The following is a 27047-nucleotide window of genomic DNA, read 5'->3' on the forward strand; positions in this document are numbered from 1 at the left end:
GAAAACAAAGGCTCAGGATAGATAAGCAATCCGCTCAAGAACACACACCTAGAAAGGGCAGAGTTAGGACCTGAACCCGAACGTGGCACCCCTGTGCCACATTGTCACCCAGCTGAACGAAGATGCAAGCCGCCCCAAAGCTTCCCATGGCCGCTCGGGGGAATAGAGTAATGCCACAGTTGCGTGAGGAGCGGATGGTTTTGAAAGCTGGAATGATCTCCAGATTTTCCGGGTCTGTGAATGGTCCGCCTAATGTTTGCCATGCATATGTGCTAAATGACATTTTGGTTAAATGCATCGGGGATAGACAGACTTCTGGGATGGCCCCGGTGACCCCCATCTCCTTGGGTCATGCCCTTAGGTTACCTTTCCCCTCGAGTGCGGGCTGGAGCTGGTGACTTACTCTTTTTTTAATGTTTATTTATTTATTTTGAGAGAGAGCGAGAGTGGGGGAGGGGGAGAGAGAGTGGGGGAGAATGGGGGAGCCCAGTGTGGGGCTCAAACTCATGAACCGTGAGATCACGACCTGAACCGAAATCTAGTTGGACTTCAACCGACTGAGCCAGCCGAGTGCTCTTGGTGACCTAGTTCTAATGAATGGGATACGGCAGATGTGATGGGATGCCACTTTATCAGTTTTCTATCACTGCATGTGTTCTGGCCGCATAACAATATACCATAGATGAGTGGCTTCAACAACCAGAAGTTGTTTTCTCAGTCTGGAACCCAAAAGTCCAAGATCAAGGCTCCAGCCAATTTGGTTTGGGGCAAGAACTCTCTTCCCGGGTCGCAGACAGGCATCTCCTGGCTGTGGCCTCACATGGCCTTTCCTCGGTGAGTGCACCCAGAGAGAGCAAGGGAGCTGCCGTGTCTCCTCTTTTAAGGACACTATTTCTATCAGAGCAGGACCCCACACTTAAGACCTCATTTAACCTTGATTTCCTGCATTTTGGCCCCAGTTCCACATACAGTCACATTAGGGGGTAGGGCTTCAACATGTGAATTTGGGGATGGAGGGAGACACAATTCAGTTTACGACACGGCATCACGAATGACTACACGCGTAGCCTATAATGACGTAAGAGCGTTATCTTACTATTTCCGGGAGTCAAGAGTCTGGGTGTAGGCTAGCCGGGTTTTCTGCTCTAGATGTCACAGATCTGAAGTCAGGGTGTTGGTCAGGCTGAGTCCTTGCCCACAGACTTTGGAGAAAATCCACTTCCACGTTCATTCTTGCTGTTGGCAGAATTCAGCTGTGGCCGTAGAATCGAGGCTCCTGTTCTGTTGCGGGCTGGCATCTGCATGCTGCTTTTGGCTGCCAGGGACCACCTGCATTCCTTACCACATGGCCCCTTCCATTTTCAAATCAGCGACAGCATGTCGCATCCTTCTTGTGCTTTGAGTCTCTAACTTGCTTCGTCTCTCATCCCAAGACCCAGGCTCGTTAAATATATACGTGGCAGCTTCCCAAGGACTTGTGTGGTCAGGTCAGTTCCACATGATAACCTCTCTATTTTTAGGCCCACTAATTTGAAACCTTAATTACATTTGCAAACACCTTTCGGCCCATATCACATAACGCAGGCTTGGGAGTGACATTCCATCCGATCCACGGTCCGGGAATTATACAGGATGTATGCAGCACAGGCACTCCCAAGATTAGGTTGCGAAACACTGAAACTTCTGTCTTGCTCACACTTTCCCTGTCTGGCTCTTTTCTCCTACTTGCTCCAAGGAAGCAAGTTGCCATGTTGTGGCTGCCCTGTGGAGAGCCTCATGGGGCAGAAACTAAGGGCAATCTTAGTTCAACAGCCAACGAGGAACATATCCTGCCGACGATGGTGTGAGTGAGCTTGGAAGATGATCCCCTCGGACCCGAGCTTTGGGGCACAACCCTTGCCACACCGTGACGGTGGCTTTGTGAGAGACCGTCAGCCAGAAGACCCAATTAAGCCACACTCAGACTCCTGAGCCGCAGAAGCTGTAAGAGAATAAGTGCTGTTGCTTTAAGCCACTAAGTTTGGGGGTAACTTGTTACACAGCGTTGTATACCTAATATGCTATCTCTTAACGAAAGCAGTGTGATAGGAGTATATGACCTATATATATGGATATTTCTGAGAGGTTGAGAGGGGAAATAAGAGTGATAAATGATATGCTACCCAATAACACTCCATAGCACATGACTCATATGCGTTATGTATGAAGGTGCTTGGCTTACTATAATGGCTGGTTCAATGGTCCCTCCCTTACCTGCAGGGGATACATACTAAGACCCCCTCACGGATGCCTGAAAGTGTAGTTGGTACCAAACTTAATATATACTATGTTTTTTTTCTATGCATACCTACATATGATCAAGTTCAATTCATAAATTAGAGATAGTAAGAGATTAATAACAATAATCAATACTCAAATAGAATAATCATAACAGTATGTAATAAAAGTTCTATGAACGAGTGTCTCTTTCTCAAACTATGTTCTAGTCCTGGACTCACCCTTCTTCTTGTGGGGACGGGAGATGAGAAAATGCCCCCGTGCTGAGACGAAGCGAGGTGAGTGACGTAGGCATGGCGTTAGGCTACTATTGACCTTCTGACGGTACCTCAAAGGAGAGTCATCCACCTCCGGGGCTGTGGTTGACCACGGGTAGCTGAACCTGCAAAAGGCAAAACCGTAGGTAAGGGGGGCAGGTTACTGTAAACAGAAGGGATTCGTGATGTCATGTGGGAGGGGATGCGCTTTGAGAGGCAGATTTCCCGGCTCGCTTGACTGTGAGGTCCTTTCTGTTTGTGCAAGGCAGGAGCTCTCTTCCTTGTCCTGTGAACTGCGGTCGGGCCACACAGAAAGCATTTGGCGTTCTCTGGTCTTTAAATGGTGTGATTCGCCAGTAGTGGACAATTGGTGTCTTGGTGCCATCTGGCAACGCGTGGCTGCGCCCAGCACCATCGGCGGTCTCGGCGAGACATTCGCCACGGAGCACCTTTCCCCGGTGAGAGGAGAAAATGACCGGGTTTGATTAGTTCATGAAAGAGAAGAGCACAGCCATCCGGCCCGTCTCTGACATTTATGAGCCCTAGGGCAAGAGTAAAAATGGAGGTCCGGGTACCATGAGTAAATAGTTATAAATAAAAACCTAAGTAAAATATGTTCTAGCTGCCTTCCTTGATAAATGTCACTTCTCAACAACTTAGAAGTCCGGGTCCTTATTATGTAGAGTTCTCAATACTCACTCCGTATGCAGGGAAACTCGGCTCAGCTGTCTGCCTTCCATCGTACTCCACAATGACTCATGTGGATGCCCGCCACCATACGAGAGTATGGCTGGAGGAGAACCAGGATGGGGCCTCTAAAGCACAGGGATCCCTCTCATTCAGCTCAAGGGCAGCACCGCAGCCATTTTCCAAAAGCCTGAGGTGGATTGGTCTTCGTGAGCGAGGGGAATGAGAGGGGAGCCAAGGACCTTTCTGGAGCCACCGAACGGGCACCCAGCTGCTGGGATTGTGGGGTGAAGGGTGGCCGGACTGCAAGAGAAAACCTAGTCGATGGGGTATGTTTTCCAGTATGGGTGTGTCAGTAACAGATGCAGGTGGCTCAGCCTGAGTTAGCAACACCCAGCATGGAGTAACCACAGAAATGGGGATAGGGAGGGCCAGAGTAGGGAACACACAAACGTCCCGTGAGGGAGGAGAGCTGGACGGGGAGCCAGGTTCTCCTCCCAACCCACAGACTGAGGCAGCCCAAGGAGATGCTGTTGCCAGGATGGGGCCACCAGGTCTACACCAGACTAGCAGCAAAATGATGTGATACACTGTTCAGTTTCTTGTATTTTTCGTCTCAGGTGACAGCTTGCTGAATCACCCAACTCAGCCCTCCAGAAGCCTTCAAGACGCCAAGCAAAAGAAAGAACACACAGTTGGGTTCAGACCCCACCCCTATCCTAGCTTGGTGGACCTCTCCCTGCATCTGTGACCTCAGACATAACCCGAGAAGACACCGCTGCCTACCCCATACGGTTATCATAAGAATTTAAAAGATAAGGTGCATAAAGTGTTTGGTGTGGTGCCTGGGAAGCAGAAAGAGCTCGGTAAACATCGACCGTTATTGCACTAGAGTCAGCCGGTCACACGATGGTCGTCCACTTAAATTATGATCTTCTTAAGGCTAGTGGCACTAGCTGGTGTATCTCCAGAATCTGTCACATTGCCTCATTGAAAAAAAACAACAACAACATTCATTTAGGATCCACTCTATGCCAAACACTGTGTGAGGCCAGTGATAGGCTGTGGCTAAGTATGGATTTGCTGAATCAAATAAAGAAGTCAAGGCATTGTGACATGTAATTAAGAATCCCCCGACTATCCGCAAAGCCCCTAAAGTATCTGTGACTAATTTTGAACGCTTCTTGCTTAAATGCTCACGGTTTTCTCTCCCTTTTGTAACCCTTTGGAGGAAAGGGAAAAAAAATCTTCTTTTGCTCTCAAGCAAGCTCGCGTACTGGAGGGATCTACAAGCCAAGATTCTGTCCATACCCATGGAAGCCTTCAGTTTCCCTGATCCCACACGGGGACACAGTTTGGCAGCGATCTGTCGTTGGGTTATTTTATTAGCAAAATACCTCAGATACGGATTCCCAGTGGGTGAGAAACCGTTCCTTCTCAAGAGGCAGTGACGAATAGAAGCATATTTCTAAAAGAGCCGCAATACATATTCACCGCATAGCTTCCGACAGCGTCGCCTGTGTGCAAGGTATCTCCACTGATTATCGATAAACCACAAGCCAGCACCGATTCCCCATTTCATTTATAAGCATTAAGGCAGGTGGTTGGGAAGCAAAAGACAGAAGGAAAAACAGTGCATTCTATTGTTACCTGTCTCCTCCATTCGATGCGGTTTGAATGCCTCCTCCCCCAGACTATGTTGCTTTCACCACTACATCCCAAGTTCCTAGAATGGGGACGATGCCTGCCGTGGAGCGGGAACGTGATAAGCATTTGTCACGTGAGTGAGTGAATGAGGACATAAATGAACGAGTGGATCGTGCCTTGGGCATTTTTACCCTACCTGCCATCATGGCTAAGACCTGATCCACAGTGAGACGGTCTGCTCGGATCTCTCCCGGGCATCGTGCCAATGGATTTTGAAAGCATGCTTTTTCAGAATCCGAACCTAAATTTTCAAAACTCTAACCAGAGAAGAGCAGCTTCTGTAGCTAGATGGGAGCACGACATACCTGTGCAGATACTGTGGGATATTAATTTCCTGCAGTCTGTTTGCAGAGAGGCTCCTGCCTGAGAGCTTTAAGTGGCGTGGAGGCTGAACATCGCTCCTTTAATTTCTGGTGGGTGGAGATGCCCTCAGATGGCCTGTGGGTGGTGCCTATGGGAGAGTTCACGGGTCCCCCTTCCTACCAGGGATTCCGTGTGCCTCTCATGTAGTTCTTATCCTCCCGCCCCACCCTCTCCCCAGAGTGTAGCAAAGGACCTCAGATTAAACGAGACAAGTGAGAGGTAACAAACATCTGAAATCCTCAGGTCTGCAAAGAAGTACATTAAAATGCGTTCTAAGGATTTAGGTGTAAGGTTTTGACCTTGGGAGGCATCTGCCTCATGTCAGGAAGAAATAAAATCCCGTGAGAAAGAAATAAAAATCAGGGAGTGCCCACAATGGCAAGGTGTTTGTCAGGCTGGAGGGGAAGGAGCAAACTCAGAGGTAAATGGGAAAAGAGTTAGTAGAGGGTCAGGCTCCCGTCGTCCCGGGGAGCACAGGGTGGGGGTGAGGACATAACTCATGGCCCAGAAGCCATCCTTTCTGAGCAACTACTCCCAGCTCGGCATGACAAGAGCGGAAGTCTGTGTGAAGCACAGAAGAAAAAGTAGACACGAGAGTCAGAGATCAGACATCCGGACGGCCAACAGGTACATGAAGAGGGGCTCAGCATCAGGGAAACACAAATCGAGACCACAAGGAGCTATCACCTCACACCTGTCAAGATGGCCATCATCAAAAAGATGAGACATCGCAAGTGTTGGTGAGGGTGTGGAGGGAAAGGAACCCCTGGGAATGGAAATTGGAGCGGCCATGATGGAAAATGATACGGAGGTTCCTCAAAAACACAAAACCCAGAACTACCATAGGATCCGGCAATTCCCCTTGGGGGGATACATCCAAAGGAAGTGAAAACCAGATCTCAAAAAGGTACGTACAGTTCCGAGTTCACTGTAACCCTCTTCTCAATAGCCGAGGTATGGAAACAACCCAAAGGTCTGTCAACTGATGACTGGAAACAAGATGTGGTATATGTGTGACGTGGGGAACAAAGGCAGAAGGAAAGGTAGATAAAATTAAATCTTGTAACCTGCAGCCCATTGGCAAATATTGAGGCAGAGTAGAACATTGGTCCAGGAACTCCCAACTGTTTTAAGGTTAGTGCTTTGCTGTGGGGAGGGGGGGGGGACAGGAAGGGACAATTTTAGCTTGACAATTGCTGGGTTTCCAGGATCTGGGGAATCTTCTTTAGCATATGAAAGCCCTTTTGAAAACTTCCCTTGCCTTTACCTTCTCCCGCTCCCAAGTGTATAGACAGTCACTCCTCACAATCCCAGGGCAACTCGTTCTGCCCACAGGTGCTGTCCCCGCCGCCCCCCCACCCCGCCCCGTGCTTTAATAAAACCACCTTTTTGCACCGAAGATGTCTCAAGAAAACTTTCTTGACCATCATCTCTGACCCTCCATCACTTCAAATAACATCATGTATCCAGTGTAATATTGCTCAACCTGAGAAGGAAAACCTGGCATTTGCAACAGCTTGTGGACCGTGGGGGCATCGCGCTAAGTGAAATCAGCCAGACAGAAGACAGATATCACTTCTGTGTGGAATCAAAAAAAAAAAAAAAAAGTCAAACTCATATGGAAACAGAAATTAGAAAAATGGTGGCCAGGATCCAGGAGGCGGGGGAAATCAGGAAGGGTTGATAAAAGGGTACCAACTTCCAGCTGTAAGATGAATAAGGTCTGGAGGCTTGGGTGGCTCAGTTGGTTGGTCTTCAGACTCTTGATTTTGGCTCGAGTCGTGATCCCGGGGTTGTGGGATTGAGCCCCCATCGGGTTCCGCTCTGGGAGTGGGGCCTGTTTAAGCTTCTCTGTCCCCCTCTGTCCCTCTCCCCAACTCTCTGTCTGTCTCTTTTAAAAAAAGAAAATTAAAAAAAAAAAGTTGAATAAGGTCTGAGGATCTGATGTCAAGCACAGTGACTATAGTTGATAACCTCATATTGGATAATCTAAATCTGCTCAGAGAACAGAACTTAAATGCTCTCACCTGTCCTGAAAAAGATAAATATGTGGGCTGATGGATGAGTTAATTAACTACACGGGGGAAATCTTTTCACAATGTACATGAGTATCAGATCGTGAGGATGTACGCCTTAAATACCTTATAGTTTTTTTTTTAATTTTTAATATTTATTTAGTTTTGAGAGAGAGAAAGAGTGCACACGTGCAAGTGGGGGAGGGGTGAAGAGAGAGGGAGACAGAGAATGTGAAGCAGGCCCTGTGCTGTAGGCACAAAGCCCCATGTGGGGCTTGAACCCGCGAACCCTGAGATCATGACCCAAGCCAAAGTCGAACACTCCACTGACTGAGCCACCCAGGTGCCCCCCTTACAATTCCATATATCACTTCTACCTCAGTAAAGCTGATATTTAAAAGAACTTTCAAAGTCAGCCATCATTTCAGGAGAATGGGAAATTTTCTGGGACTGGCATCATCCTTCCTCTTTATGGGGATCCCACTGTCTCTGTTGTTTATCCTTGAACTGGTTTCCTGCTGTGAAGCCAGGGGAAAGTGAAAGGGGACCATTCCAGGCATCTGTCCTTGAACTAGAAGCATCCAGGGACCGGCAAGAACGGATATTTAAACAGACTTTGAAAATACAGTCATTTAAACAGTGTGGTACTTCGGTTTGACTGAACGTAACAGCTTCGTATATACCCCATTCCATGTGAAAATTTAAGACATGATAAAGAAGGGAAAAAATAAGACTATCACCTAGATTTTATTGGGATAGATGGTTAGCCATGAGAAAAGTCTCTTCAAGGTTACGTCCTGAAACAAATTCCAGACAGATCAAAGAGTTATTTTTTAACCAAAGCATAAACAATAAAAAAGAAATGAATATTAATCAAGCTTCTGGAAAGAAGAGCGTCTACATCAGAAGAGATTTAAAAACCACAAAGGAAAAGATGGGCAGATGTGATTACAAAAAAAATTTAAATCTTCTGTACATAAAAAGCATAATCAAACTTGAAACGAAAACAACAAACGGGGAAACACATTCGCAGCAAACATAATTAAAAGGAACGATGTATTTATATATTTGAATTAAGGCAAATCTTTAAGAGAAGCAAAGATGCCGAAAGATGAATGGCCAAAGGACATAAACAGACATTTTCCCAAGAGGAAATGCGGCTGTTTAACAAACATGGAAACGATTTTCAATATCCTACTAATCAAAGCCATGCAAATAAAAACAATAACATTTCATGCCTTTCAAATTAGCTGGTCTTTTAAAATGATAATAGGCATATTAACACAAGTGTGGCAAAATGGGTAGTTTGTAACATCGCAGATCAGAGTGTGAATTGGCCCAGCCTTTTGGAGAGAGTAATTTGTAAATGTGTGTAGAAGGCCTTAGAATGGTCCCACCCTTTGATCCCGTAATTACACGTTGGAGCTTACAGCTTGATGATGGGGCCTCAACACGGATGGTGGGCTGGGGCGGAGGAGGGGGTGAGTTCAGTTCCTACAACAGGATGATCATCGCAGCAGCCCAAGTAACCGCGAGATCAAGAAAATTTTAATGTAAATGTTTGGTTAAATAACCCATGCCCTGATCCTAGCATGGAACATCGTGGAGTCAGAAAATGCAACGTTCACAAAGACTGCGTAATGTGGAAAATGCTTATGATATAATAGTCACTGGGAAAAAAAAAAACACAAGATAAAAATTGCATCTAGAGGATGGATACAATTATGTAAAACAAACAACAACAACAACAACAACAACAACAAATCCTATGCACCAAAGAAAGCCCCTAAGAAAAGACATTAACATGTAAATGGTGGCTGTGCACGGATGATACAATTCCGGGTGATTTTTTCCTTTCTTTTCTGCTTTTCAGGGATTTTCGACTTTTTGCAACCACACGAGAAGAAATGCGTTGACAGTCGTTTAATATTTCTGTGCCCTTTGACACCTTGGGTCATTATGAATGTCAAACATTTTGCTTCAGACAAAAGGGCACTCTGGGGGAGGGGGCTTTAAAATGTAGTTCACACACAAGGCAACATCCACTAAGACAGCGGAAATCAAACCAACGTCTCAGTTCAGGCTGCTGTCACAGAGTCCCATAGACTGGGTGCTGATGCCCAAAAGGTGTATCTTATCGCTCGCAATTCCAGAGGCTGGGAGGCCAGGATTTTTCGGGCATATGGATTTAGGCCGGCAATTTTCCAGAAGGGCTAAGAGTTTTACCTTGCTGCTTTTTGAAAGCGTCCCAGTAAACTAGACATGAGTGTATCCGGATGTTTCTGTGTTTACTGTAGAGCTCCCCACGCGGAAACAGGAGCTCCTTGGGGGGGCATCGGGACCTGTCTCGTGTGTCATTGGAGCTCGCTGGCATAGTACATAGAGGGGATCCTGACAGTTAACTGACAGATGGCCTCACCTCACCTCTCCCACCGCCCGCACCGGACAGCCGTGAAATCTGGCGAGTGATGTGGCCGAGTGGCTGGGGGCAGGTCCCTCCGAGGAGGTGGCCTTCGGGTGGAATAATGAGGAGGCGTCAGGAAATGAGGTGCACAGAGAACGGCAGATACAATCGTCCCCCGAGAGAGACACCGGGTTAGGATGCTCGAGGAAAAGAAGAGGCGGAATGAACGAGCGCGGTCACGTGGGTGGCGACGCCCAGGCCGGAGAGCTGCAGGGCCGGGGGCGACCCCGGACCCCCAGGAGCTGAGGATTCCCTGGTTGCAGCGGGCAGCGGTCGTAAGGCTCCGGGCAGGGTAGAGGCGCGGGAGCCTTTAGTTTTCCTTCAGAAAGATTAGAGCCAGTTAATTGGAACCGGTTATCAGAAGTCCGCCTGGCTCCCGCTTGCTGCTGAGATATGCCCTCCAATTAAAGATCGCTGCGTGGCCGTCAGAGCCACCGATGGGGAAGGGACAGAGTGACGGCGTGCAGAGAGGACTGGCAGCTGCCTGGAGTTCCAGGTGGAAGAGGGCCTGCGCCGAAGAGGCTCTGCCGTGACACCCACAGCGCCTGTTACCCGCCAGCTGTGTTCCCTCCGCGTCCAGATGTTGAGGCCCTAACCCCCGCATGTGACCGTATTTGGAGATGGGACCCTGAAAGGGGTAAATCAGATTAAGTGGGGGTCAGCCGGGGGGTGGGGCCCCTCATCTGATACGACTGGGCGTTCTAAGAAGAGGTGCCAAGGGCGGGTGAGCACAGAGAGGCCGTGGGAGGTCGCAGCGAGCAGATGACCACCTGAAAACCAAGGCGAATCGCGCGCTTTCAAAATTCTTCTCTTCCGGCTGCCTCGGCACCCCCACACCCGGGCTGTGCGCGCTCACCCGGATGGCCAGGCCGGGGCCTGCCACAAATTGTCTCCTTGCCCTCCCCCGGACTGTGGCCCAGTGACATTTATATGCCCCAACGGACCCTCTTCATACCTGTTGCCCCGACCCCCAGTAGAGGCGCTTCAGGTGGGTCTCCCCATCCCTTGGGTGAGCCCGCCTCCCCGGGGCGCTCCGCCCGCGTGGTCCCCAGGGTGCTGGGCTGTGCCTTCCTCCTCCAGGACCCGTGAGCTGAACACATTTTGCGTTTCCTCTGCTTCTCGGCCGGCACGTCTGTGACTGTGCCCTGAGGGATCGTTAGAGACCCCACAAGGGGGAACCACTCGGCCATTTTCAGTGCACGGGGAGAGAGGCCTCAGGACAAACCAACCCCACCAGGACCTTGATCTTGGACTTCGCGCCTCCAGAACTGTGAGAAATAACTCTCTGTTGGTGAAGCCGGTCCGTCTGTGCCATTTTGTTCTGGCGGCCCTAGCAAATGAATACGCTGTCCAGTCATACGCTTCTCCCCACGAAACCCAGACGTCTGTAGATCTCGCTCCTCCTGGCTTGTCAGAGACCCAAGGGGGTTCCCAGAACACCGGCCCTGCGGTGCTAACACCGGGGAAGCTCCAGACAAGGTGGGATGAGCTGGTCACCCTGCACCTCTACCTCTGTCCACATCCAGCCCTCAAGGGAGGACGAGAAAGACACGAGTGACAGGCGTCTTCGGAGACGCACTTTCTGTTGCCTGTCACCCGGACACATCACCGACCCTGATGACCTGCAGGAGATGGCGCAGATTATCTACACGGAGGAGGCGAAGCAGGTTTTCAAGGTTCCGGCTAAGGGATCCTTCTACAGCCTTTACCCCACGTGTGCGCTGTGCCCGTGACTCACGTAGTCCTCGCACGACCCTGAGAGGTGGGTGCCACTGTTATCCACAGATCACACATGAGGGAACCCGTGGTCCCAAAGGACCGTCCCCCAGGTCACACAGCTAGAAAATAGCCATGGAGTCAGGGTCCACTCTAGTGTGTGTGCTCCTAACCGCTGCGGCTGCCCCAACCCCGGCTTTGGGTCTAAATGAGCCTCTTAGCCACTATGGTCACAAATGGGCCCGTGCAATACAGCTGTAAATCGAAGCACCTAGTGCAACCTATGAGCTCCGGGAGAGGTTGTCTTCTTGGTTTATTCTCCACGGACACCCGTAGCAATGACCTTGACACTGGAGGGCAGGGAGACTCCCCGCGGCATCAGATCCGGCCGGTTGGCCAGACGGGGCGGACTCCTGACAATCTCCCAGGGTTACCAAGAGGCTTGAGGAAGAGAAATCCTGCCCAGCACGGAGTCGGGTGCTTAGCATGCAGCAGCCACTCAATAAATGTTCGCTGATACTGACTGTAGTGATAACAGCCACTTCCCTCCCCCCCTCTGCTTGAACCCCTTTCGGCGTCGGTCTCAGCATCAGCTCTGAGATTTCCTGACTTTCCAGGCAGGGGTTCGGGTGCCCTCGCGCCCAGGGCCAGCGCTTGGAAGAAAAGTGGCTGCCTGGTGGCCGTGATGGAAGGGCTCTGGCCTGATCCTGCCCAGCCCGCACGAGAGCCGCCACCTGGCCCATCTCCCGTTTCAGAGATAACACCTTAGCAGGCGCCGGTTTATTTACGGCGACGCCGGGCTGCCGGGCCTCTCCAGGGTAAGTGAATTTCAAAATACTTTAAATTCAGGATAAAGCAGTGGAATGGGAAAATCTTTACACTCCAATAAGACATCATTACTGGCAAGCATATTGCACTCGCAATATCAGACTGAAAAGCGCCAGTGCATGAAAGGGAATGAGGGCATCAGCGTGGGCATCGGCCAGCTCGATAGACGGGGCCTTGCCGGGGAGGAAGACGCTCCGGGGGGCTCCCGGCGAAAGATCCCCTGTCCCCCGCTCTCCAAAGACGGCAGGGTTTCGAGCCCACGTTCCGGATGAGGGGTGGGGTGGGGAGGGCAGCTGCCGTTGGCCTCTGCACAGTTCTGCCAGGACGAGGCTTGTGTGAATCTGTAGAGGGGGGTGAAGGGGCAGGTTGGGCAGGGACCATTAGCATTTAGATTGCACAACTAAGAAACTGATGAGTGGAAAGGACTGGTTGCCGCGACACCGAAGAGGGCAGAGCAAGAGTCGACACCAGAAGTCGCCGAAATTGATTAATTGCTCTTAAATGGAGGTCTCGAGTCCGGGCAACGAGAGGGAGAAAGCGAGGGAAGGAGGGACGTGGGGAGGCCAACAGGGAAGGAGGAAGGCAAGAGAGCAGAAAGAAAGACAGGAAGGAAGAGAGGTGGGGGGGTGGGGAGAGAAAAGAGAAGCAAATAAATTGGGAAGAAAGACAAGAGGGAAGGAGGTATCCTTATCAAGGATGCAAAGCACCAGTATTCATTGTCTACTTAATTCTGTGAGGGAAAGACCTGTTATTGCCTAGGTATGTGAATAAGGAACGGAACTCGGAGGAGTTCAAGTTCTCTACAGTGAGTTCCCAAAGCCCCTTCCAGGATGCTGCTGGCTCTTCCCTAGCTTTCCCTGAGCCCCATGTCCAAGGGGCCCTGCTCGTTCAAGGCAGGTAAACCTAACAGGAATGCCCGGCACGACGACTTTTCTGCTCCATGTCTGACACTGTGTCAGATGCTTTAAAGCAGCGTCTCATTTAACCCTTATAAGAGTATACCCATTTTACAGATGAAGACACAGCGGCTCAGAGACGCCAGACCGAGGGCACACAGCCACTCTGCCAAGGAACCAGGATTCTTACTCGGACTGTCTTAGTTTAGAACCGTTAGCCTCGGTTCTGGCTGTAGCTCAGCTGTTAACTCACGGAGTGACCGAGGGCCTTTTCCCTTTACGGGACTGTGCTGGGCTAAATGATTAATGGCCTCTGCAAAGATACCCCAGTGCCTTAGTCCCTGCAACCTGCGAATATCCTCTCGTACATGGCGAAACGGACTCTGCAGATGTGATGCAATTTAGGGTCTTGGGACGGAGAGATTTTCCTGGATTATCTGGGTGGGCCCAGTATAATCGCAAAGGTCCTTACAAGGAGAGAGGCAAGCAGGAGGGGCAGGATCGGCGTCAAAGAGAGACTTGAAGATGTTGCGTTCTGGCTTTGAAGAGGGAAGGGGGCCTGGGCCAGGAACTCGGGTGGCCTTCCCACGCCGGAAGGGGCAAGGACACGGATTCTCTCCTGGAGCCTCCCGAAGGAACGCAGCCCTGCTGACACTTCGAGGTTAGCCCCGTCAGGTTCGTTTTGGACTTCCGACCGCTAGAACAGCAAGGTAATAAATGTGTGTTGTTTTAAGCCACTAATTTCATGGTAATTTCTTACTAATACGGAGCCTCAGTTTCCCTATCTTTCAAATGGAAGCGATGATCTTGGACCTGCCTATTCTGGGTGGCTTTGATGAGGATGAAATGTCATATGTTCTCACATTGGCCCTGAATCCCACCCCTACTAGGACACCGCACACAAACTCTGGTGCCCAGACGAGTTTTGCACTGCCCAAGGAGACCCGCCTCTAGACCGTCCACATCTCAGCGTGTATTTTTTCAGAGTTCTGATCCGCTGGTCCCAAAAATGGCCAGCTAGTCTGCTGGGCTCAGTGAAAAATGAAATCAAGCACAGCAAGAAACAGAACCCAAAGATGGTGAGAGACTGGACCTTGACAACATAATTCAAGCACCTGGATCCAGCTACGCCTGAAGCTGCTCTGCCGTTGAGCTTTTTTTCAGTTAGTCCAGCCAAGAATTTCTCATTCTTGCTTAGGCTGGTTTTGGCTGAGCTACTGTCCCATATAACCTAAAGCATTTAGGACATCCTACTATGAATCAGGCTCTGTGCCACAATCTTCACTGTAATAATCCTATGCAGTAGGATTACTTTAATAGCTGTGAAAACAGAGGTACAGATTAGTTAAGCAATTTGCCCAAAGTGCAATCACTTGTAAGTGAGGAACAGGGGAATTCAAACCCGTGCTTGAGCCCAAGGTCTTTGCTTTTTCTCCAGGACGAAGTTTTTCACTTTCACTTAACTTGAACACAACTTGGGGGGCCGTAAAGTCAAACCGAAATCGCCATTTCTCTCAGGTCTTTACTCCTGCACTAAACATAATAGATCACAGTTGTTGTTAAGTCCTATGATGGATCCTCTTAAAATCTCTGCTGAAAATCTTATTAGGTTTTCTGTTCAGAGTGTAATGCTTGGTAGTAAAAAGATACAAGCTCTTGGCGAAACGGTTTGTATCAGAAAACACGTTGTAAAAGCCGTTGGCTGCCAGGTAGTTACCAAAGGAGCCGGTTTACTTACATTCAAATAACGTCTAGCGCACTGAGCTGGCGGTTTCCGGTCAGAAGGAGTAGTTTGTTTGCTTGCTTGCTTGTTAGTTACTCGGTAAGGGAGGCGGAAGGCTGTGACCAGAACCAGAGCGAGGAGACCCACCAACATATGACCCTCAATTTCCTTCTCCTGACTTCCCTCCCCCTCCCCCCACCCCGCTCTAAAGTGTCTTCTGTGTTTGTCTGCTCGACTGGGTTTTCTGTTGTTCTGTTGGCCTGGGTTTGGGGAGGGGAGAGGGGTTTTTGTTCTGTTCGTCTCATGTAGACACTGTAAACCCACAGGCCAGGAGGAATAAGTGAGTGAGTAAGGAGCCAGGCTTGTATTCCGTTTTCAAAGACCCTCAGTCTTCTATTTAAATCTTTAGACACAGGGGATTGCTGTTTGTCTCCAGAGTAAAACATGGCGTCTTCTCTCCACCTTTCACTTCCCCCTTCTTGTAGGAGACCCGGAAACACACATAAATGGCACAAAGCTTGAGGCTGGGAGACGGTGGGGCGAAGGGTAGAGTGTGTGTGCCTGGGCGGCCGGCGATACAGGCCCGCTCTTGATAGATTTTCTGGAAATCAGGCAAAGGGCAGGCCAGACCTTTGGGAGTCACTCGTTTTTCAATGTTGCCCAGAGTTATTTTAAAAATCGCGTTGGCGCAACAGAGACAAAGAGTGGCGACCGAATACGGCCCGTGGGTCTTTGATTTGGGGTGTTTGGCATAGAGAAGCAAATTGGGTAGAGAAAAGCTTGATGGGTTTTCATTAGCCAAGGCACAGAGCTACTCCCGTGAGTAAAGGGATCTGAGATGCAGGGGGGAGGGAAAGGAGAGCGAGCAAGCTGCTGGGAGTTCAGGGAAGAGACGGGAGAAGCCGTAGGTATCGGCCGTCCTCACGATTGTGAAATCTTGGCAGCCAGGTGGAGAGAGGGGATTACATGAGCTTCCCTCTGTAGCCAGCGATGGGGTTCCCTTTGCTGCTCCTAGAGAAGAATCCGGGATCTATGTACATTGCTTTTTATTCTTAAGATTTTTGGACATGAGGCTGCAGTTGGTTTAAGGCTACATCACACAGGGGTCGGTGGCTTTGGACCCACTCGCCTCTCTGGGCCTCAGTTTCTTCATCTGTAAAATGGAGATGGTAAAGTCACCACCTCGCAGAAGTACGATGGAGACAGTGCTGGTGTAGAACTTGGCTGTGTCTGCTCCATAGTCAGTTCTCCACAGGCGATAGCTATCATTATTTATTACCTCATTTACTTGGATGAGTTGCCACAAAATCTCGGAATTTCACTTTCTCATATTTCAAAGGAGCTTAGAAAACATCAGCGCCTGGAGGGGATTGCTGAATGGCCTGGTGCGCGTGAGGACCTTTGCACGATGCCAAACACAATGTAGACACTCAATAAACAGTCCCAATGCACCTGAATCTCCTCTTCCTCTGGAGTCTCTCCTTCTCCCTCTTCTCTCCCTTTCTTATCCCTTCTTCCCGGGAAGCCCTGTTGGGGGCTGCTTGCAAACAGGCTCAGAAAGGCAGGCTAGGAGCTGAACGTGCAGCTGAGAGACCGTGGTTGGGGGTTTTCTTTCAAGCTGATGGTGGGGAGAGGGGCATGGAAGGTTATTATGTAACAAGAATGTTTGCAAAGATTTTGAGTGCAGGGGAAAACAGATGAAAAGTTGTGCATACAGGGGTGCCAGGGTGGGTTAAGCATCCGGCTTTGGCGCAGGTCATGATCTCACGACTCGTGAGTTCGAGCCCCACGTTGGGCTCTGTGCTGAGAGCTCAGAGCCTGGAGCCTGCTCTGGATTCTGTGTCTCCGGCTCTCTCTGCCCCTCCCCTGCTCACACTCTGTCTCTCTTTCCCTCAAGAATAAATAAACATTAAAAAACAAAAAAAGTTGTGGTCGCAGTTAAGCCGTACAGGCAGGGGCGCCTGGGTGGCTCAGTCGGTCAAGCATCCCGACTTCGGCTCAGGCCACGATCTCACAGTTCGTGGGTTCGAGCCCCCCATCGGGCTCTGTGCTGACAGCTCAGAGCCTGAAGCCTGCTTCGGGTTCTGTGTCTCCTTCTCTCTGTGCCCCTCCCCCACTCATGCTCTGTCTCTCTCTGTCTCTCAAAACAAATAAATAAACATTGAAAAAGATTTTTTTGTAATAAATAAAGGCTAGAAGAGCCGCGATAGAGGTTCTGTGAGGATTGACTGTGTCTGTCTTATTATTTGCCCAATGCCTAGGGTAGGGATTGGCATAGCATATGTGGCTCATAAATGTCTCTGAATGAATGAATGAATGAATACCAGACCTGAATTGAGGCAAGAGGCTGAGCCTAGGAATGAGTGTTCTGGAGGCTTTTTATGAAGATCCAGGAGCTGAAAAATGCAATTTAATGGGGGAGCCCAGACAGAGAATGCGTAGGCAGAGCTCAAAGGAGGACCGTGGAGATATCCTCGGTGGGGGGAAAGACACGGAAAGGCGCTGGTGGGTCTTTAGAAAGGCTGGCAAGAGAGCAGAGAGGACTCAGCGAGGTGAACACACAACAGACAGATCATATCAAAAAGTGGGTCTTCTATTCTGAGGCTTAGAACCATTACATCAGCCTTCAGAGACGCCACAGCTTGGAATCCTGGAAGGACGAGGGCCCACTGGCACCCGAACAAGAAAAGAGTTGCAGAAAAAGCAGCAGAGGGAAAAACCTCCCCAGCTTGCTACATCCTGCTGGAGGCAGAAGAAATTCCAGCAGATTCCAGGAGCCCGTCAAGGGGAGGAATTGGGCTCGGCCAAGCCAGCGCTTTGACAACCACACCCCGACAGAGCCAGGACGCCCGGCCAGGGTGCCGTGGAGCAGGACGTCCGGTGGCAGCCTCAAGGGAAGCCAGGCTGCCTCGGGTATGGATTCCCCATCGTCACAGCTCACCTTCCGAGCAGCTCCCGTAGGTTCGCCCATTCCCCTTGGGTGGGAGCTGTTTGCAACAAAACATCTTCCCGCTCAGCAACTATGATACTTGCTAGTCTTCCTGTGGTCCTGGAGGAAGGATGTGGCTCAAAATGTACTCATCTCCTTGCTGCCTTTCCTGGGTGGCGCCCAAGTTACTGGCGTTGGGGTAGAAGGGACACAGTACTGGTGAGTGGGGGAGGGGGGTCTGAAGTGCAAGGCTTCCCACTGATCTTCAAAGGAGGATAGTGTTATTTCCTGTTAATCGTTATGAGCGCATTCCTTGTTCTTGAGCAGGGAGGACATATCTTTGCTGGTTCTGGTGGATGAGAGGGAGAGAGATCTAAACTACTCAGGTCCGAAGACTTTCCTGACCTTCACGCCTTGCAAGGGCCCAGTGTCAAGACTTAATAAACGTTTGGCCCAGTAAATTCGTGCCATCAAGAGGACACTTGCTCGCGAACAGCTCTTAACTGTGGGTGAAATACGAAGATTGAACACTTCAAGGGCAAACACCGGTCTTCCAGGGGTGTGCTCTCTCCTGGACTCGAAGACATTGCTGGCCTTCTTTCCAGTCCTTCATTTAGCCCATTTGACTTCACAAATCCCTCTCAGTGCTGCCCTCACCGCCCCCCCCCCCAGTATCCCCACTGTCACTGTCTTCTTCTTCCTTTTTTTTTTTTTTAAGGTTTATTTATTATTGAGAGACGGAGAAACAGAGCATGAGCAGGGGAGGGGCAGAGAGAGGGAGACACAGAATTGGAAGCAGGCTCCAGGCTCTGAGCTGTCAGCACAGAGCCCGACGCGGGGCTCGAACTCACGAGCTGCAAGATCATGACCTGAGCCGAAGTCGGACGCTCAACCGACTGAGCCACCCAGGAGCCCCTGTCACTGTCTTCTTTCAGAGTAAATCCCCTTGAGCTAGAAAGCATTGCAATAACCATCCGTCTCCCCATTCCGGTCAGGAGGGATTTGTTCTGGTAACTGTGTCCTCTACTTTGCCCGTTCTTTGCCAAATAAAATTCGCTCATCATTCTCTCACGTAAAAAAACCTCTTAGGCATCCAAGTTTCTTCTAGAATAAGGTTTCAATTCCTTCCAGAATTTTCTAGTGGTACCTGCTGATAAGTGCCCTGTTTCAAACTGTATCCCAGCCCCTCAGGGGCCGCTCGCCGCTCTCAGAATGTACCAGATTCTGGGATGTTCTTACACGTTTGCTTCCCTTTCTCGAGAAGCCCTTTCCCCCTTTTGCTTGCAGAACAATTTATCGTCTACAATCCCCCTGAGTCTTTCATGGGTCTCACACTTCATTCCACTCACCCTACCCCGCTCTACCTGTATTCTTAGTGTCGAGGCAACAGATCCGCACCCCCGCCCCTTGGGGGTGGCAAGGGAAGACACAGTCCTCCCAGATAGAGTTTCATCGGCGCTGTTCATTTCCTGAAATGTTCCCGCAGTGGAAAGGACACATAGTATCATGTTCATTGGACACGTGGCGAAGTGGAAGGGGACTGTGTCGGGAGGAGGGTGTCAGACCAAGGCAACATGCAGAAAGCAACACAAAATTGCTACCTGGCTCTGTATCTTCTTTGCCCCCTAAGCAACTCCGCAAGGCACCACGGCGGACCCGAGAGCTGTTCTCACCCAGAATTCTAAGAAAAGAACCCCGGGTCTCAGCAGGAGCCCAGGACTGCCTGCTCGTTTCTACCAGCCAGGCAGGCCTGGTGATTCCTTCTAGAAAACTGTACTGTGGGATGTAGACATTTTCCTAGAAGGAATGAAGCCGACTCCAGGAGAAATGAAGTTCAGAACTAAATGCGCCCAAGCACACGACTCAATTTTTATTATTGAAAAAAAAAATCACATGGTAAAAGTCTACCTGTCCCTCAACCCTTGTGCCCCAGGCTTCCAGGTAAAAGCCGTGGGGTACCTCCTAAAAATATCCCATCTTATATAAAAATCAGTAAGTGTCTGCACACTTTCTTTTTGTTTATTTATTTTGAGAGAGAAAAAGTGCATACGCATGTGCATGAGCGGGGGAAGGGCTGAGAGAGAGGGAGAGAGAAAATCCAAGCGGGCTCCACACTGTGGGTGCAGACCCCAACGCAGGACTCGATCTCACCAACCGTGAGATCATGGACTGAGCGGAAATTAAGAGTTGGACGTTTAACCAGCTGAGCCATCCAGGCGCCCCTGCACACTTAAAAAAAATTTTTTTTAACGTCTATTTTTGAGAGACTGAGAGACAGAGCATGAGCGGGGGAGGGGCAGAGAGAGGGAGACCCAGAATCCGAAGCAGGCTCCGGGCTCCGAGCTGTCAGCACAGAGCCTGACGCGGTGTTCGAACTCACCAGCCATGAGATCGTGACTTGAGCCGAAGTCAGATGCCTAAGGGACTGAGCCGCCCAGGCGCCCCCCGCCCCTGCACACTTTTTAAATGAATGGAAACACAGCAAAAACACTCATCAACCCCTTGCTATTTTTGCTTAGAATACACTTTAGAGATCACCCCATCCAAGCCACAGACACATCAGTCCTTCCAAAGCTGCACGGTATTGAATCGTGTAAATGTGCCATACATAGGTCAGCTTCCCTATGGGTGATAGGCCCTTCAGTCAGTTCCACTCTCTAATTATTAAAGGTGTTGCCACGACAGGCAACGCATAAGTCGTGGTGCCCGCATCTGCAACAACCGTGACGCAAATTCGCAAACAAAAAGAGCACACGCCAGGAGATGTGAAAGTACAAACTGCTTTAACAACAACAACAACAACAAAAAGGTCTTTCTGGGGATGGTGGACCCCTGGGGTTGTGAACCACTCCACGTGGCTCTGGTGGGCGTCACTGGGGAGCAGCTGACTCCAAACACAGGGCTGGCGTGACAGAAGAACTAGGCAGAAGAACTTGGGATGCTTTGGCGTTTTCAAACCCGTTGTTCGTATATAAACCCTCAGCGTGGCATTCAAGACCCGCGATCTGGTACATCATACAACGAGGTGAGTTAGGCCTTGCCTTACAAGCCAAACTCCTGCTTGGCAACTTGAACACAGAACCTAAGAGATGCCAAGATGAGCTCCAAGTATGGCTAACGTCCCCCGAGGCGTCTGGAGACACGGGACACAGGTACAGCCTGGCCTCAGCGGCAAATACAGCTAGAAATGTACTGCCAGGACTTGCCATCCTGTCTGGCTTTTCTCCATATTCCATCTTCCTAGCCTGGTTCCAAGCCACTAGCCACCCTCCACACATAATAGTCATTAGCCACATCCAAAAGGCAGAGGAACGGCTTTTAGCAACTGAAGAGGGACGCCCAACCAGAAGTAAAGTTGGAGATGCGGGGGTGCAGTCCTGTCTCCCTGCCTGGCCTCCCCCGTCCCCGCATGCGCACACTGGGTGAGGCACAAAGCTGAGTGCGGTCCCCCTGCAAAGCCCGGGCTCTGTCCCAAGGGGCCACCACTGCTGGTGGGGACACCACAGCTCTACTCCGCATCCCGGTGGGCAAGCGGACCCCGTATCGTAAGACTTTACGCAGTTTCCAGACAAATTAGAAATCCAGATTAGTGTGTGAAGCCTCTCGGTTTCGTACAATTTTGAAAATAATCCTTCCACAAATAAATCCTATGCAGGCTGAAAAAACACGTATGTCATCGGATGAGGTCCACGTGTCCTCAGATCCCTCTGCTTTAGGGGTACCCAGGCTGCTGACACACTGTTCCTTCCCCCTTCTGTTTCTTTTTTTCTAAGTTCTTTCTTTCTTTCTTTCTTTCTTTCTTTTGAGGGGGGAGGAGCAGAGAGAGCGGGAGAAAGAGAATCCCAAGCAGGCCCCGTGCTGTCAGCGTGGAGCCCTCTGCGGGGCTCGATCTCACAAACCGGGAGATCAGAACCTGAGCCAAAATCAAGAGTCAGATACTGAGCCACCCAGGCCCCCCTCCTCCCGCTTCTTCTCTAAACAAGTTCACCCCAGGGCTCAGCATCCACGCTGCCAACCCAAGCAATAGAAATACACAAAGGTCTCCGACTTACAGCTAAAACAGGGGCTGGAGAGCAAGCCCACTCTTGTTGAAAGGAATGTTCCGAAGGCTTCTCGGAGCCTCTGGTCCGGCGGCCTGAAGGAGGCGCACACATTAAGCCTTCTGAAGCCCTCACAGGACAACTTCTAACCGAAAGCTAAATTGTATAAGACCGGCTGGCCAGACGGGTGGGTTGGGCCATAAGAGCAAGCATCAGTCAGATCAACTGAAGAAAGATACATTGTTTCATCATCACCACTACAGCCGCTTCCTGTCTGAGCCTGCTTGACCGTTTCCCACTTCCCAGGTGGTGTTCTTCCCTTGATCCTTTGAAATGAGTCATGTGTTCCTTCCTAAAGTACCTCAGAGGAAGAGCAGAAAATCTGGGGGCTCCTCACACCCCTCCTCCCCGTTCCCCTTTTGAGTGGGAAGTGCAAATTTGCTTCTCCTTGGAACAGCCTCTTGTGCATATGGCATGTTCTTGGAGGAGGTGTGCCTGCACCTCAGGGAACTCGCTCGGGGCAGGGCTTGGCACCAGAAGATGGCCTTCCTCATCAGAACCAGAGTCGTGGGGACGCAGCCCTTCAGGTCACCGGTCAACAGCCACCCAAATCTGGCTACCTTGCGTATGCAGGAAAACGAGAATGGATTTGGCTGCCTTTGGACGGATTCCTCGTTCCTATGTTGAAGTGTGAAACACTGAGAGAGATTTGAAGTTTTCCATGTTTGTTATATAAACCTTGCTGGAAAATCAAAAGCATCTGTCTGCCTTTCCCTCTCTGTTGGGAGCCCAGCACTATTCCGTTCTCTCTTGACATTATCACCCTGATTTCCTTCTGGAAAAATCACCTCTTCCCCACTAGCTTGGGGCTTAAGGACCATTTTTTTTTTCCAGATGCTCTGAGGCTGGGAATATTCTGTCATTCTTTCATTGGTTCCTTTCACAGCTATTCACGGAGTGTCTACTTTGTTTCAAACACTGGCCTTAGTGCTGAAAACGCTGATAACTAATAGTGTCTTCTCTCTTATGACTTCGTGGGGACCAATCCAGCTTCCCTTGACGTAAGCTAGGCCGACGAGCTTCCTCTCTGGAATCAGGACCTTACACAGAATGGCACAATAGCTAAAATTGACCGGACTCACCTATTCCAGCTTGGCCCTTTGTGAGGTGCAGGGGGAGTCTCTGATTCTTGGACCTTCCAGAATCGCCCATATTTCTACCCACGGGAACTCCTGGGTGCCTACCTAGACTTGTGTCATACTTTTGAGCCTTCCCATCAATGCCACTAGCATCTAATATACTTCCATGAGACCACTCTCTTACGAGTGCTCGGGGGGGGGGGGGGGGGGGCGGGGCTCAGTCGGTTAAGCATCTGACTCTTGATTTCGGCTGAGGTCTGGATCGCCCAGTTCGTGAGATCAAGCCCTGCGTCGTGCTCTGCACGGACAGCACAGGGCCTGCCTGGGATTCTCTCTTCCTCTCTGCCCCTCCCCTGCTTGCGCACGCGCTCTCTCTCAAAATAAACAACGAAACTTGAAAAAATTGTTTTTAAAAAACCCTTCTTTTGTTTCCGTGTACTGATGTTGGTTTTTATCGCTTGTGAGCAAAGGAGCCCCAGTGCTCTTTGGAGCTGCTTCTCAGCCTATCTCGCTGGTCACTCGGTTGGCGTGGGTCCACGATCTTACCAAAACCCGGAGGATTTTTTAAACCAGAGTTTTATAAAACCAACAAAACACGTAGTTGAAAAGAACTGAAGTCATGCTGTAGAAAACATTCACGGAATTTCACCTTCCTCTTTCTCCCTCTCTTCTCTCTTCAACCCCTGTTTCGTAATTGTTTTGTACGGAGCAGCTTGTCTTTGACGCTCTGTCTAGTGTGGCTTAAAGTGAGCCTTGAAGGGAATAGAAGTCTGAGATATGCCACAAAGGCAGCCTCTCTTTTTTTTCCCCCCTAATGTTGATTTATTTCTGAGAGACAGAGACAGACAAAGCATGAGAGGGGGAGGGGCCGAGAGGGAGACCCAGAATCCAAAGCAGGCTCCAGGCTCTGAGCTGTCACCACAGAGGCCTGAACTCACAAACCGTGAGATCATGACCTGGGCTGAAGTAGGACGCTCAACCGGCCAGGCCACCGGGCACCCCGACGGCCTGTCTCTCTAAGCTGAACTCCTGCATGGCGGCAGAAAACATAAATTGTTTCGGTTATTTTCAGCGTCCAGGCTGACAATGCAAACGAAAAGACATAGCAATACACGATGGTGGGAACCTACAAATGGGAGAGAGAGCACCTGCCCTCCCCGTGGCTGCTGCCACGTAGGAATGTGGGCCCGGGACCACCAGATCGCCCCACTTTTGAAAAAGAAGCTTTGAAATCTGGATCTGTGGGTGAAATCTACCAGTTTTTACATGTCGATTAAGTAAAAAGGAACGAATGCTTGAAGACCAAAGAAAACATGTTCGCGGGCAGGTTTTAGCCTACGCACTACCAGCTTTCAGCTCTGGATCTTTCCTTACCTATTCTGCAATGCACCTTATGATAGACCAACTTGCTGTGCTTCTGGTCTATCATAGATAGATCATGGGTACTTTTAGCTTTATATTCTGGTACTTCCTTATTCCCTTGCCTTGTTTGGGATTGATGACCGTCTCCTACATCAACTGCTTTATGGCGTTGCTCTAGGAATTGCCCGAGGCTCTAACCCCCGGGTGCCCTTGGCTTCATTCCAGGCCCAGGTAACAGTTGACCAGGCCTTCCAGCCTCCAGCCTCTGCTTGAATGCTCCCCGTGACAGGGAACTTAGTACCTGCCATCAGCCAAGTCCATGATATGAAGCCATAAATAGAAGGGATACGGATTTGGGAGTCAAACATACAGGAGTTCATCCCAGCATTGTTTCTTAAGCCTGTGCAAGCCACAGTTTCATCTGCTAAATAAATACTTGTTTGGGGAATTGAATGTGATAACACTGGAGAGCATCCAGTGCCTCTCACAGGGAGGAAGAGGATCAGAGTAGTAGTCTCCCTTCTCTTTGTGATTTCTTGTCCATTTGTCCTGGGGATGCATATGTCAAATTCCACTTTCACGCGATGGTCTTTCGAAATGAAGAACACTTTTCCAGACTCGGTAGAACAGGTTGTTTGAAGTGTGAAAGGAGCCCGTATGGGCACGCAGCCCAGTCACTTCTGCGATTCAGACAACACGAGGAGGTGTGTTTGCCGTCATGACAGAGAAGGCCTTCTGGAAGCCTGACTGAGGGACTGAGGACCCACCTGGGACCCCACAAGGGGTCACCCCAGGACGAGAGTGTCCGGGGAAAGGGTTTCGCTCAGCTACAAAGCTCCCCTTTGGGGTGAGGTAGGTGAGGTGGAAAAGGGTCTTTCCCAGCTCAGCGTGTGAGGTTTTAGGTCCAGCCCAGGCCTCCGGACGCACGCCTGACTCTCTAAGGAGAAGGTCGTGCAGTAAGACGCGAGTGAAAGGAAAACAAAGGCTCTTTTGGCCCTGGAAAACCCTGGGACCCAAGCAAGGCAGGATGGACGGCTTGCGAGCTCAAGAGCCAAACTGAACCGGACTGTGGGGGTGAGAGACCACACAGCTCTGCGCCCCCCCCCCACCTGCAGCAGACAGACCTCCCTCGGGACGACGGGGAGACCGGCTCCGCAATGCTTTACACACGGGAACTGCCATCATCGCTATTATTCGGTGTGATGGTGTGTGGCTTATAGCGTCTGTGACTTGACAATCAAGTAATGAGCTATTGATGAGGGAAATGAACCTGATGACAGCCGAGGCTGGAGACCATTAACATATGAGCCTTTCCTGCTGGATGTTGTCACCCGGGACTCTTTGATCATAGCTAAATAATTCTAGCCGCGTTTATTGAGATGTTACTCTGTGCTGAGTGCTCGATGCGGATGATTTCATGCAAGGCTCACAACCCTCTGAGAAAAGTCTGTTACTGTTCCGTTACCGGGAAGGGATGGGGGGCAGATGCAAACGAATACCAAGTCTTGGGAGATGGGGACGCGGGGCACGCTCGTCGCTGGACAGTTTATCAAGAGACACTGGTAGCAAAGTGGGGGAGCGCACACGTGGTCCCCTGAACTCTGGTTGTCCTCAGAGGAGAGGTGCTCAGGCTGGGCCGAAATGGGCTGGGACAACAGTGGGTGCGGATTCCAGAGGGAGGGACGTACCTGTACGTGATGCTAGAGGAAGGGCAGGGTCCGTGCCCTCCAGACTTTCATGCACATGTCCATCGCCTGGGGCTCTAGTTAAAGATGCAGAATCTGATTCAGTAGGTCTGGGGCGAGGCCCGAGTTTCTGTATCTCTTAAAGTCCCCCGGGGAGATGCCAGGCTGCGGGTCCACAGATCGCTTTATGAATAGGGAGGATCTAGGCAACTCAGTCATAGTGGGGCTCTGGGTTCGAGAACCCGCCTCGTCAGGAAGTGTAATTCTGCGTGGTTTCAGCGGGTACTTACCACTGAGCCAACAAACCTGCCGAGCCACCCAGAAGATACTGCAAACGGAAAGTGAGCAGCATCACGAGAGTAACAAAATCCAATTTTTAGCGTTAATTTCATACGATGGCGGTACGTTTAATATGGTGGGAAATCGGCACCCATTAGGTGAACGGAATATAAATTGCGATAGCCAGGGGTCTTTTCAAGTTAGCAACACCCCTCCAATTTAGCACGAACTGACTTAGGTTCTTACTTACTCCCCTTGATTCAATAGCATCCTTCATCCGTTATGCCCGTCTCGCTAGGTTTCCCATTCGCCTGTGACAGTTGAAGGCATACGTGGCCGTTTTCGTGAAGACAAATCAAAATCTTGATTTCATAATAACATCAGAAGCTACAGGTGTTCTCTCATGAAAATCACTTTCAACTGCAAAAAAAAAGAAGACCTTTGTTTTTCTTCCCGACAAGATAATCTAGACGATACAAGAACCAGAAGATGGGAAGTTATGTCATTTTGTTGGCTAATTTTTTTAAACTAATTTTTTTTTAAGGTTGTGTTTTCCTTTCCCTCAAAACACTGTATTTTGACTTCTTACTTCCTCGTGTGAGAATATAGGTGCTGATTTCAGTTCTGTTCCTGTTCCTGATTCCCGAGTTCTTCTGAATTGTTACTTTTACATGTCAGAA

The 27047-nt window shown here is 50.0% G+C and overlaps 1 long non-coding RNA gene across 1 annotated transcript; it reads right to left on the minus strand.

Annotated features, from left to right (window-relative positions):
* On the minus strand, positions 1–23182 carry LOC109495226. Its single transcript, XR_002150520.3, has 3 exons — positions 21915–23182; positions 2499–2659; positions 1–1981 (listed from the first exon to the last, which is right to left on the minus strand). It is a non-coding gene; the product is annotated as an uncharacterized LOC109495226 (long non-coding RNA).
* Between the last annotated feature and the right edge of the window lie 3865 nt (positions 23183–27047).

This window comes from Felis catus, chromosome E3, assembly GCF_018350175.1.
Source record: "Felis catus isolate Fca126 chromosome E3, F.catus_Fca126_mat1.0, whole genome shotgun sequence".
NCBI lineage: Eukaryota > Metazoa > Chordata > Mammalia > Carnivora > Felidae > Felis > Felis catus.